We start from the raw sequence: 9988 nt of genomic DNA on the forward strand, positions 1-9988 counted from the left end.
TTCTTACGGGATGCCTGCTCGAAAGAAATCGACGATGTCCTAGGTACACATTCTTCCTACAATTGTCCAAATATATACTGTCGGTATCATCCAAATAGTGTGTGCATGTGCGGTATCCCTTGTTTGTATGTCCTGAAAGGTTACTGAGAGCAGGCCAATCATTGATGGTCACGAATAGCAACGCCTTTAGGTCAAATTCTTCCTGTCGGTGCTCATCCCACGCATGTACACCTGTTCCATTCCACAGCTGTAAGAGTTCTTCAACTAATGGCCTTAGGTACACATCAATGTTGTTGCTGGGTTGCTTAGGGCCTTGGATGAGCACTGGCATCATAATGAACTTTCGCTTCATGCACAACCAAGGAGGAAGGTTATACAAACATAGAGTCACAGGCCAGGTGCTATGGTTGTTGCTCTGCTCCCCAAAAGGATTAATGCCGTCTGTGCTTAGACCAAACCATACGTTCCTTGCGTCATCTGCAAACTCCTTCTCGTACTTTCTCTCGATTTTTCTCCACCGCGACCCGTCAGCGGGTACTCTCAACTTTCCGTCTTTCTTACGGTCTTCTCTGTGCCATCGCATCGCCTTGGCATGCTCTTTGTTTTGGAACAAACATTTCAACCGTGGTATTATAGGAGCATACCACATCACCTTGGCTGGAATCTTCTTCCTGGGGCGCTCTCCCTCGACATCACCAGGGTCATCACGGCTGATCTTATAGCGCAATGCACCACATACCGGGCAAGCATTCAAATCCTCGTACTCACTGCGGTAGAGGATCCAGTCATTAGGGCATGCATGTATCTTCTGGACCTCTAACCCTAGAGGGCAGACAACCTTCTTTGCTTCGTATGTACTCTTGGGCAATTCGTTGTCCTTTGGAAGCATATTCTTTATTATTACCAGTAACTTTCCAAATTCCTTGTCAGATACACAATTCTTTGCCTTCCATTGCAGCAATTCCAGTGTGGTGCCCAACTTTTTCTTGTCAGCTTCGCAATTCGGGTACAACAATTTCTTGTGATCCTCTAACATGTGCTGCAACTTCTTCTTCTCCAAATCACTTGCACAATTTCTCTTTGCATCGGCAATGGCCCGACCTAGATCATCAGCGGGCTCATCTGATGCCTCTTCTTCAGCTTCTTCCCGCATTGCCGGCTCAGCTTCTTCCCCCGTTGTTGTATCATCGTATTCAGGGAACCCATGGCCAGGATAGCTGTCGTTGTCCTCTTCTTCTTCATTGTCTTCCATCATAACCCCTCTTTCTCCGTGCTTGGTCCAAACATTATAGTGGGGCATGAAACTGGACTCAAACAGGTGGACGTGAATGGTTCTTGACTTAGAGTAATTGTGATCATTCTTACAGCCAGCACATGAAGAAGGCATAAAACCATCCGCCCGCTTGTTTGCCTCAGCCGCAAGCAGAAAAGTTTGCACACCATTAATGAACTCGGGAGAGCATCGGTCATCGTACATCCATTGTCGGCTCATCTTCATTACACAACACCAAAAATACCAAATTAATACAAGTTCATACATAAAGTTCATGCAACACTTAAATGCAACAAACAAATAACTCTCTAACTAAAGCATTTAAATGCAACAACAAATACGAGCAAGATCGTAACTAAGGTATGATCCAACAGCATAATGATACCAAGCCTCACTATCAATGGCATATTTTCTAATCTTTCTAATCTTCAAGCGCATTTTCTCCATCTTGATCTTGTGATCACTGACGACATCGGCAACATGCAACTCCAATTCCATCTTCTCCCCTCAATTCTTTTCAATTTTTCTTTCAAATACTCATTTTCTCTTTCAACTAAATTTAACCCCTCGACAATAGGGTCGGTTGGAATTTCCGGTTCACAAACCTCCTAGATAAAAATATCTATGTCAACTTGATGGGCATAATTTGTCATAAACACGAAATGCAACAACTAGTTTTATAAGAGAATATACCACATCCGAATCATAACAAGGACGAGGGCCGACGGGGACAGATATCAAAACCATGGCACTATGTATAACAAACAACGTACGGGTAAGATAATTATACGAGTAACTATATATCCAAATCACAGAAACATCAATTTTTTATATAAAACATTCATGAACAAGAGGCTCAGCACAAGGTGGTGCCGGCGGCGGGACGGTGCGGGCGATCGACGGTGGTTACGACGGAGATTTTGAAGGCACTAAGTAAACCACACCTACATATGCAAACTAAGTGTTATTTTTGACCTCAAATTGCATATAAATCAAATACTAGCATATATAATTCCTCCTAGATTAATCACTATATAAAGCATTGCAAGAGCTAATCTTGCAATGAGATATGAAAGGACAAAGTTGCTAACCTTTGTGATCATTTGAATGGATGGAGGCCTTCAAATCTTGACAAATTTTGGGCAAAATATGGGATGAGCTCGAGAGGAAGAGGGGAAGAACAGAGAGGAGAGGGGAAAGGGGAAGAACAGAGCGAGCTCGGGTGGACGAAGGGTTTATATAGGACGACCTTTAGTACCGGTTTGAGACACAAACCGGTACTAAAGGTGCTGGAGGGGCCTAGACTGACAACATCCTGCCACCACTCACTTTAGTACCGGTTCGTAGCACGAACCGGTGCTAAAGGTTCGCCACGAACCGGTACTAATGAGAGCGGCCGGCTAGCCGTTGGAACCGGCACTAATGGGCACATTAGTGCCGGCTTAAAATCAAACCGGCACTAATGTGCTTCACATTTGATCTTTTTTCTACTAGTGTCCCCAACCGAATTCTTCCCAAAAAAGAGAAGTACAGGAAAGTATACTGCAAAGAGTACACTTGCAGTTTAATTAAAATCTTGGGCGTCCAAACATGCAGAGGCATGCTTGAGTTCACAGTCAGCAAAAAGGATCATCAAAAGACAATCTTAGGCGTCCAAATATGCAGGGAACATTTGAATATCACTTTGCAGTCTAGTACCAACTAGCAGAACTAAGATTCCTCAGTTTAACAACCACCACTTGCCTCTCGGTGTAGGTTAGCTCTTTTTCATGACGATGAACAACCTCTACAGTTTCAGTACATTGTCCTTGATGAACTTGAGGAAATCAAACTTCACATAGCACATTCCAGGAACCGAAACCATTGCCTAGAATAAATCCAAGTAAAGCAAACACTTCAGTTGCACATAGTGCTGATTATGCAGCACTAATCTGATTCAGTCGCTTACAATAATGCATCACTTCAATACACAGGTACATCAGTTACTTAAGTATGTTGGATGGCCCAACTACAGGATGTGAGTAGATTTCATTACGAAATAAGCACATCATTACCTCAACCAGCCAATAATGATGATGGCAAAATCTGCGCATTATACACCAGTCACTGAACACATAGCCCTTACTATATGAGCCATGAGAAGAAGCACACGGGCAAAGCATAGAAGTTGTGCACTGTCATAGAAATCCTCATACCTTGGGACCTACAGTAGATCCGGTATGACGTTCGACGGGAACGCTGGTTGACATAGGTTGCCAAACAGCCGCGGGAGAGGATACAGCTGCCGAAGAGGAATCAGCCGCACGCACCGCTTGTCGCTCACTGGCCCTACGCGGAACGAGGTGGTCGTGCTGGAGGAACGCAGCATCTCCCACAAGTCTCCTAGCCCTAGCTGTTTATGGGAAAAATTTCCGAATGAAGATTGGAATACCTCCATCGGCAAAAGAACGGGATGGAGCTTCCATTGGAGACGTTCCTGTAGCGAGGTACAGGATGACTATGGGGTTGTATTTGCATTTTGTACCTCTTTTTATCCCGCACCGATCCAACGGCCCGTGGTCCAGTTTCCATGTTTCCGCTGAATATATGGTTTCCATCAGATATGTCCTCTTGTTGGAGATGCCCTTAATAGCTTAAGGGACATTTAAAGCACATGTGTTCAAAGGTGTATGCTAGAAGAAAGTGACTAAATAAATGCGTGTGGGGATGGTTCTTGGTTCATAACTTTACTAGTGTTCACTTTATAATGTGCAGATTTTGCGATCATTATTATTGGCTGGTTGAGGTAATGATGTGTTTATTTCGTCATGAAATCTACTCACATCCTGTAGTTGAGCCATCCAACATACTTAAGTAACTGATGTACCAGATATCAGGGGCTCTCTCCTCGATCCGCTCGTCTCGGGAGATCTACATCGGCCGCCGGCGACTCCCACTCGTCAACGTCTCCTTCCCCTCGCCGCCGCCGGAGTGCGCCCGCCGGGCAAAGCCCGTGCGACATGGACGGCGGCGGGGCACTCCCTCCTTCCTCTGGTCCTCGTGGCGGCGGCACGGGTCGGCTGTTCGGGGATAAGGGGCGCCTCGTCCGGCTTGTCTCCCGGAGGCGGGGACGGCTGGATCCGGCGGCGACTGGGCTAGGAGGAGGTGGCACGGTGCGGCGGCGCTGGTGGTGGGGTTTCGGTCGGAGTCGTCTTCGATCTCGATCGGGATCTCCATCAGGGGCGTCGCACGGCGGTGGCGTGACCGGATCGGCGGCGGCGTCACCAGTTCTGCGGCGGGCACCGCTCGGTTACAGCCAACCGGGAGATCGGGACGACGTGGCTTCCGATGAAAATTATGCCTGACTGCGGTCATGGCGGACGATGGTGGCGTATCGGACGTCGTTCCCTTCTGAGGCATCGTCACTTCAGAGGTTCCTAGGGAAATCCTAGATCTGGATCTATCGGATCGGACGATGGCGATGTTTTGATGTCGTTCTCCCTCATGGGGGCATCGTTTTGGAGCAAGTGTTGGCTGGAGGGGATAAGAGGAGGAGCGGCGTGGTATCTGACACGTCGACAACGACGGGTCTCAGTGGCATGGAGCAGCGTCGCCAGTGGGCGTGTGATGATGGACGAGCGCAGGATGGTGGTGTTGTCTGGCGTCGTGGTGGCGTCGACGGCAGCTAGACCGGGCAAGGTACATGCAGCAGTACAACACTAAAGATGGATTGGTGGCAGGTGGCTGCGGTGGTCTCATACCCGGCAGGCGTCCAGGTTGAGGAGTGTGCCGGACTGATGGGTGCCCCATACCCGGCAGGTGTCCTGGTTGGGACCTCGGGTCTTAGATGTTAAGTTTGGCTACGAGGTCCGTTTGGTATTAGGCCCAGACTATCAGCATCCCTTCATCAACTGGATAGGAGTAGCGACAGATGTTGCCTAGACGGTGGCTTTAGTCTTACTTTTGTATGACTTTGTAAGGTCTTGTGTGAATAATTAATAAAGTGGTTGCATGCATCGTCCAGATGCAGAGGCCGGAGGTCCTCCTCGAATCCTAAAAAAAAATCTCGGCTCGCAACTACCGCCTATAAAAGGAGTACATCTTTATCTGGAAGGAATAAACCATTTCCAGCAACAATATATACATATTCCTAATTGGGATCTACATCGATTGTTATAGCGGTTTGTGCTTCGATAGAGTGAGAGAAATCGGGCACCAAGAGGAGGGTCACTTGCACTGCACACCTTCTAGGCAGTGTTGTTCGTTCTTGAACATCTGCCAAATGTTTCATGCAGGATCTGTACCTTTTGTGTGTGTGTGGTTTTACCCTTGCAATGTGAGCATGCGAAGCATCAGGATGACAAGCACCTGCATGAGGAAGGCAGTCGGTGCTGGAAACAATAATAGCCAAGGTGCTACTACGTCTGCTCAAGTATTTTCGCTGAACTGGTTCACGACGGGCCTGATTCGTCCAGTAATCGGGGCGGAGACGACCCATGGCTAGCGGTGGCCGGCGACGCCCGGCTGGCCCAGATCTAGGCCCTACGGGCCCGATCTGGGTCGGGGCGGGCCTGCTGGGGGGCCGTGGTGGGTTGTTCTCTGGTGGTTCTGGCGAGCTCCTCGCGACAGGGAAGGCTGCTGCTATGCCGCGACTGCTGCAACATGGCGGCGGAGCTTCACGGGCCTGTTCTGGGCCCGGCCGGACATTTGGTCTGGTGTGCCTCTGCTGCTATGCCCGGTTTGCTACCGCCTAAGCCGGTGGAGGTTGTTCCCTCCCTCGTGGCTGCGGTGCTGCCGGTCCTTGTCTATGGGTGTCTCGTTTGGATCCGGTAGGCCTCGCTTCGTTAGCCGTGGTGAGACGACGGCAGTGTCCTCGTGACTGTGGTGGTGCATGTTGGTGGGTGGCGGGTGTGGTGGAGCCTAAGGTTGGTCCTGGGTGGCGGGCGCGAGGGGTCGGGAGAAATCCATGTCGGGTCTTGCCGGCACCAACGCGGTGATGCCTGCGGGCGCCGCCATCCTTCTTGAAGGGCGTCGGGTGACCCTCTCCCCCCTCTACCCTCCGTGTACCGCGAGAAATCTTAGGATTCGTCTGGGTAGCAGCGTCGTCATTGTCGCATTCCTTCTTGAAGGTGGTGCTTGGTACACGACAACTCGATGGCTTTGGAGCGTGGTGGTTATCTTCGGTGGGCGCGGAGGTCGCGGGGTGCCGTAGCTTTCGTTGATCCGGTGTTGTTGGCATTTTTTCTCTTATTTTCTCTTGTATTTTCTTTTGGGCGTGCATGTGCTGTTAGCCCTAGCGTTGATCGGAATGTTGTATCGGGTGGTTGCTATATCAATATAGCGGGGCAAAAGCCTATTTCGAGAGTGCCCATGAAGCAGGAAGTATATATGGCATCTACAAACCTAAGGATCTCTCTCTCTCTCTCTCTCCCTCTCTCTCTCTCTCTCCCTCTCTCTCTCTCTCTCTACCCTCTCTCTCCCTCTTTCAATGTGATGAATTGTTACTTCTTCCACCTTTCATGCATGGAGATTGCTGCCTGCGAATGCTCTTATGGTTGATTGTGAATTACATTATAGTCTAGTGGTCTTACCAAAAAATCGGTGAACTTGCATTGTTTTTAATGGTTTTGTTTGTATTTGGCTAGGAGTTCCATTTGGAATGGAACCTTACATCCATGATCTAGTTCTACTCTAGACATAATTTTTAAAAAACATCCATGATCAAGTCCTGGAAACAGCCTCTTACAGAAATGTAGGGAAAGGCTGCGTACTATAGACCCAAAGTGGTCGGACCCTTCCCTGGACCCTGCGCAAGCGGGAGCTACATGCACCAGGTTGCTCTATAATCTGCTATTAGCAACAAATGCACCTAAAAGCTACTCCCTCCATTCAGCTATCGGATGTAATAGCATCTTATATTATGGAACATAGGGATTAATAGCTTAGAGTTCTGATTGACGTTGTCATCTAAGCTTGAACATAATTCCCATATGAGTCCAAAATCTAGTACAAAATGTGATGCCCCAATTTTCGTGCTAATTTCTATCTTTGAATCCTTTTTTACTTGAATTGTGCCTGAATTTGCTTGCCTTGGTTTGGTTTGGTATCTCAAAGGTCAGCAAAAACTCCTAGCCAAGTTAGGAGACAACGAAGGAATCCTCACAAACCTCATCTCTGAGTCTAGCCATCTAAATGTATCATAAACTTAGACAACATTGCAAAAACAAAATAAAACGCTTGAAATATAAACAGATATCAACTGAATGTGAAGTTCAAACCCCTTTGGAAATAATGTAGCCAGAGATGCTCACCTCCATGAGGGCCACCACCAAGCTCGTCATGACCTAGTTAGAGATTCTAGGTAAAGCAAATGTTTACTGTGAGAAAGGTTGTATCATTGGCAGATAGAGATAGAATATGAAAGGATATGTATCCTATCTTTAGCTCTTTTGGGATATCGACAGTCCATACTTACCATGTCCACTTTGGAAAGTGCTATAGTAACTTCCTACATATGAGGATGATGTGTCCTCAGAGGAGGCGTTACACAATTGGAGTTGAAGCTTGCGGATATCACTGCCATCTTGGCACTCCTCGTGGACCCAAAGATCGTCAACGAGAATCGGGCAATGCTCTTGCTAGTCCAGAGTGCCCACGTGGTTGACCGCCAGCACTGCCAGTTCCGCATCGACGAGGAACGGTACATCTAGGTCTTCAAGGAGCTCGAGGCTGCGTACGACAAGGAGGCGGAGCAGCACGATGATGACGCCAAAGATGCGCACGTCCATGACTCTGGTGGGTTCTCGCCAGCGACCAATGACGACGAGGTGGGCGGGGCATGTGGGATGTCGATCTCACCTCTGACATGAAGGTGTGGGATTTAGTTGTTTTTAAGTAGTTTTAGGGATAGTTTGCATGGTAAAAATCCTACGAACTAGCATCAACGTTGAATGGCTCGGTGTGCGTGTCCGTCTTGTTTGAGAGATAGGGTTGGATGGTGTTCGTCCGGTCTGGATGTTTGCGGACACGTCCAAACACGAACACCTGACATGTCCGTGGACATTTGTGGGATTCTCTTTGATGAACCTTGTTGGAGATGCCCTTAATAGCTTAAGGGCCATTTAAAGCACATGTGTTCAAAGGTATATACTAGAAGAAAGTGACTAAATAAAATGCGTGTGGGGGGTGGTTCTTGGTTCATAACTTTACTAGTGTTCACTCTATCTCGGCTCGCAACTACCAGCTATAAAAGGAGTATATCTTTATCTGGAAGGAAATAAACCATATGCAGCAACAATATATATATATTCCTAATTGGGATCTACATCGATTGTTATAGCGGTTTGTGCTTCGATAGAGTGAGAGAAATCGGGCACCAAGAGGAGGGTCACTTGCACTGCACACCTTCTAGGCAGTGTTGTTCGTTCTTGAACATCTGCCAAATGTTTCATGCAGGATCTGTACCTTTTGTGTGTGTGTGGTTTTACCCTTGCAATGTGAGCATGCGAAGCATCAGGATGACAAGCACCTGCATGAGGAAGGCAGTCGGTGCTGGAAACAATAATAGCCAAGGTGCTACTACGTCTGCTCAAGTATTTTCGCTGAACTGGTTCACGACGGGCCTGATTCGTCCAGTAATCGGCAAATTAGTACCGAAGGACCAAATTAGTAAGCAGGAGGTCGAACAGAGGAGACGACTCAGCCATCGCTGTCTGTCTCTCTCCCTCTCTCTCTCTCTCTCTCTCGCCAAAACATCACAACAAAATCAGAGTGGCGCAGCGGAAGCGTGGTGGGCCCATAACCCACAGGTCCCAGGATCGAAACCTGGCTCTGATATTTTTGATTTTTTTCATTTTCAGCTTCTCTCTAATAAATTTGATTGCCCTTAGCTTTTTCTAGAGTTAGTTTTCGTTCAGGTTCACAAATGCCTGTCATGTCACTCCCGTCTGTTTGCCCTTGGGTCGAATTCAAAGCTGGACGAATTTGAGATTTTCACACCATCACTGTTTGTTCCTCCCAAAGTAGAGTGCTCAAAACTGACCTTCACTGAAATCCCATAGATGATGCTGAAGAATGCTTGGACCAACTACGAGGACAAGTTATGAATACGTTCAACTGAATTGCTTTCCAACATTCAGAGATATTCCATGGTGCTTCTTGAGGCCAAGATGACAGGCTAATTGTCCCGTGCGTGCCTCTATGTGCAGTTGGATGAGGCGTGTTGTAGGCGCAAAGATGATGCCAGCATTGGTGGTCCGTTAGTCCTACTTTCGGTCTGGATGTGGGAACACTTTTCAGTTGGACGACCGAAAGTGATTCGCTACGACGCCTGGAAGGACACAAATATCGTGCTTCACGGGTGAGCGAGTGCATCTTCTGTCTTTAGCATTGTAAACTATTTCAGGTTGCTAATACTTATGATTGTTAATATGAAGCATCGACAAAATGAAGCAGAAGAAGATCAAGAACTGGGAGTCATATCATGAAAAGTACATCAAGAAGTGGAATTACTTGGTGAAGGTGGCTAATAATAACAGACAAGTACATCGCCAAGTGCACGATGAAGCTGCATTTTACAAATATCTTCAATGGTTTCTTAGCGAGTCTCGTGTGGAGTTATGCCCGCCGGCTTATGACGAGAGCATATTGGAGGTGCCCATAGGTTTTGAAGAGACTGCCAACCTAACTAGAGCTCTTTTGTTGACATGTTTGTTTTCATAGCGCACTGAGATCTCG

The sequence above is a fragment of the Triticum aestivum genome, chromosome 6B, assembly GCF_018294505.1.
Source record: "Triticum aestivum cultivar Chinese Spring chromosome 6B, IWGSC CS RefSeq v2.1, whole genome shotgun sequence".
NCBI classification, from domain to species: domain Eukaryota; kingdom Viridiplantae; phylum Streptophyta; class Magnoliopsida; order Poales; family Poaceae; genus Triticum; species Triticum aestivum.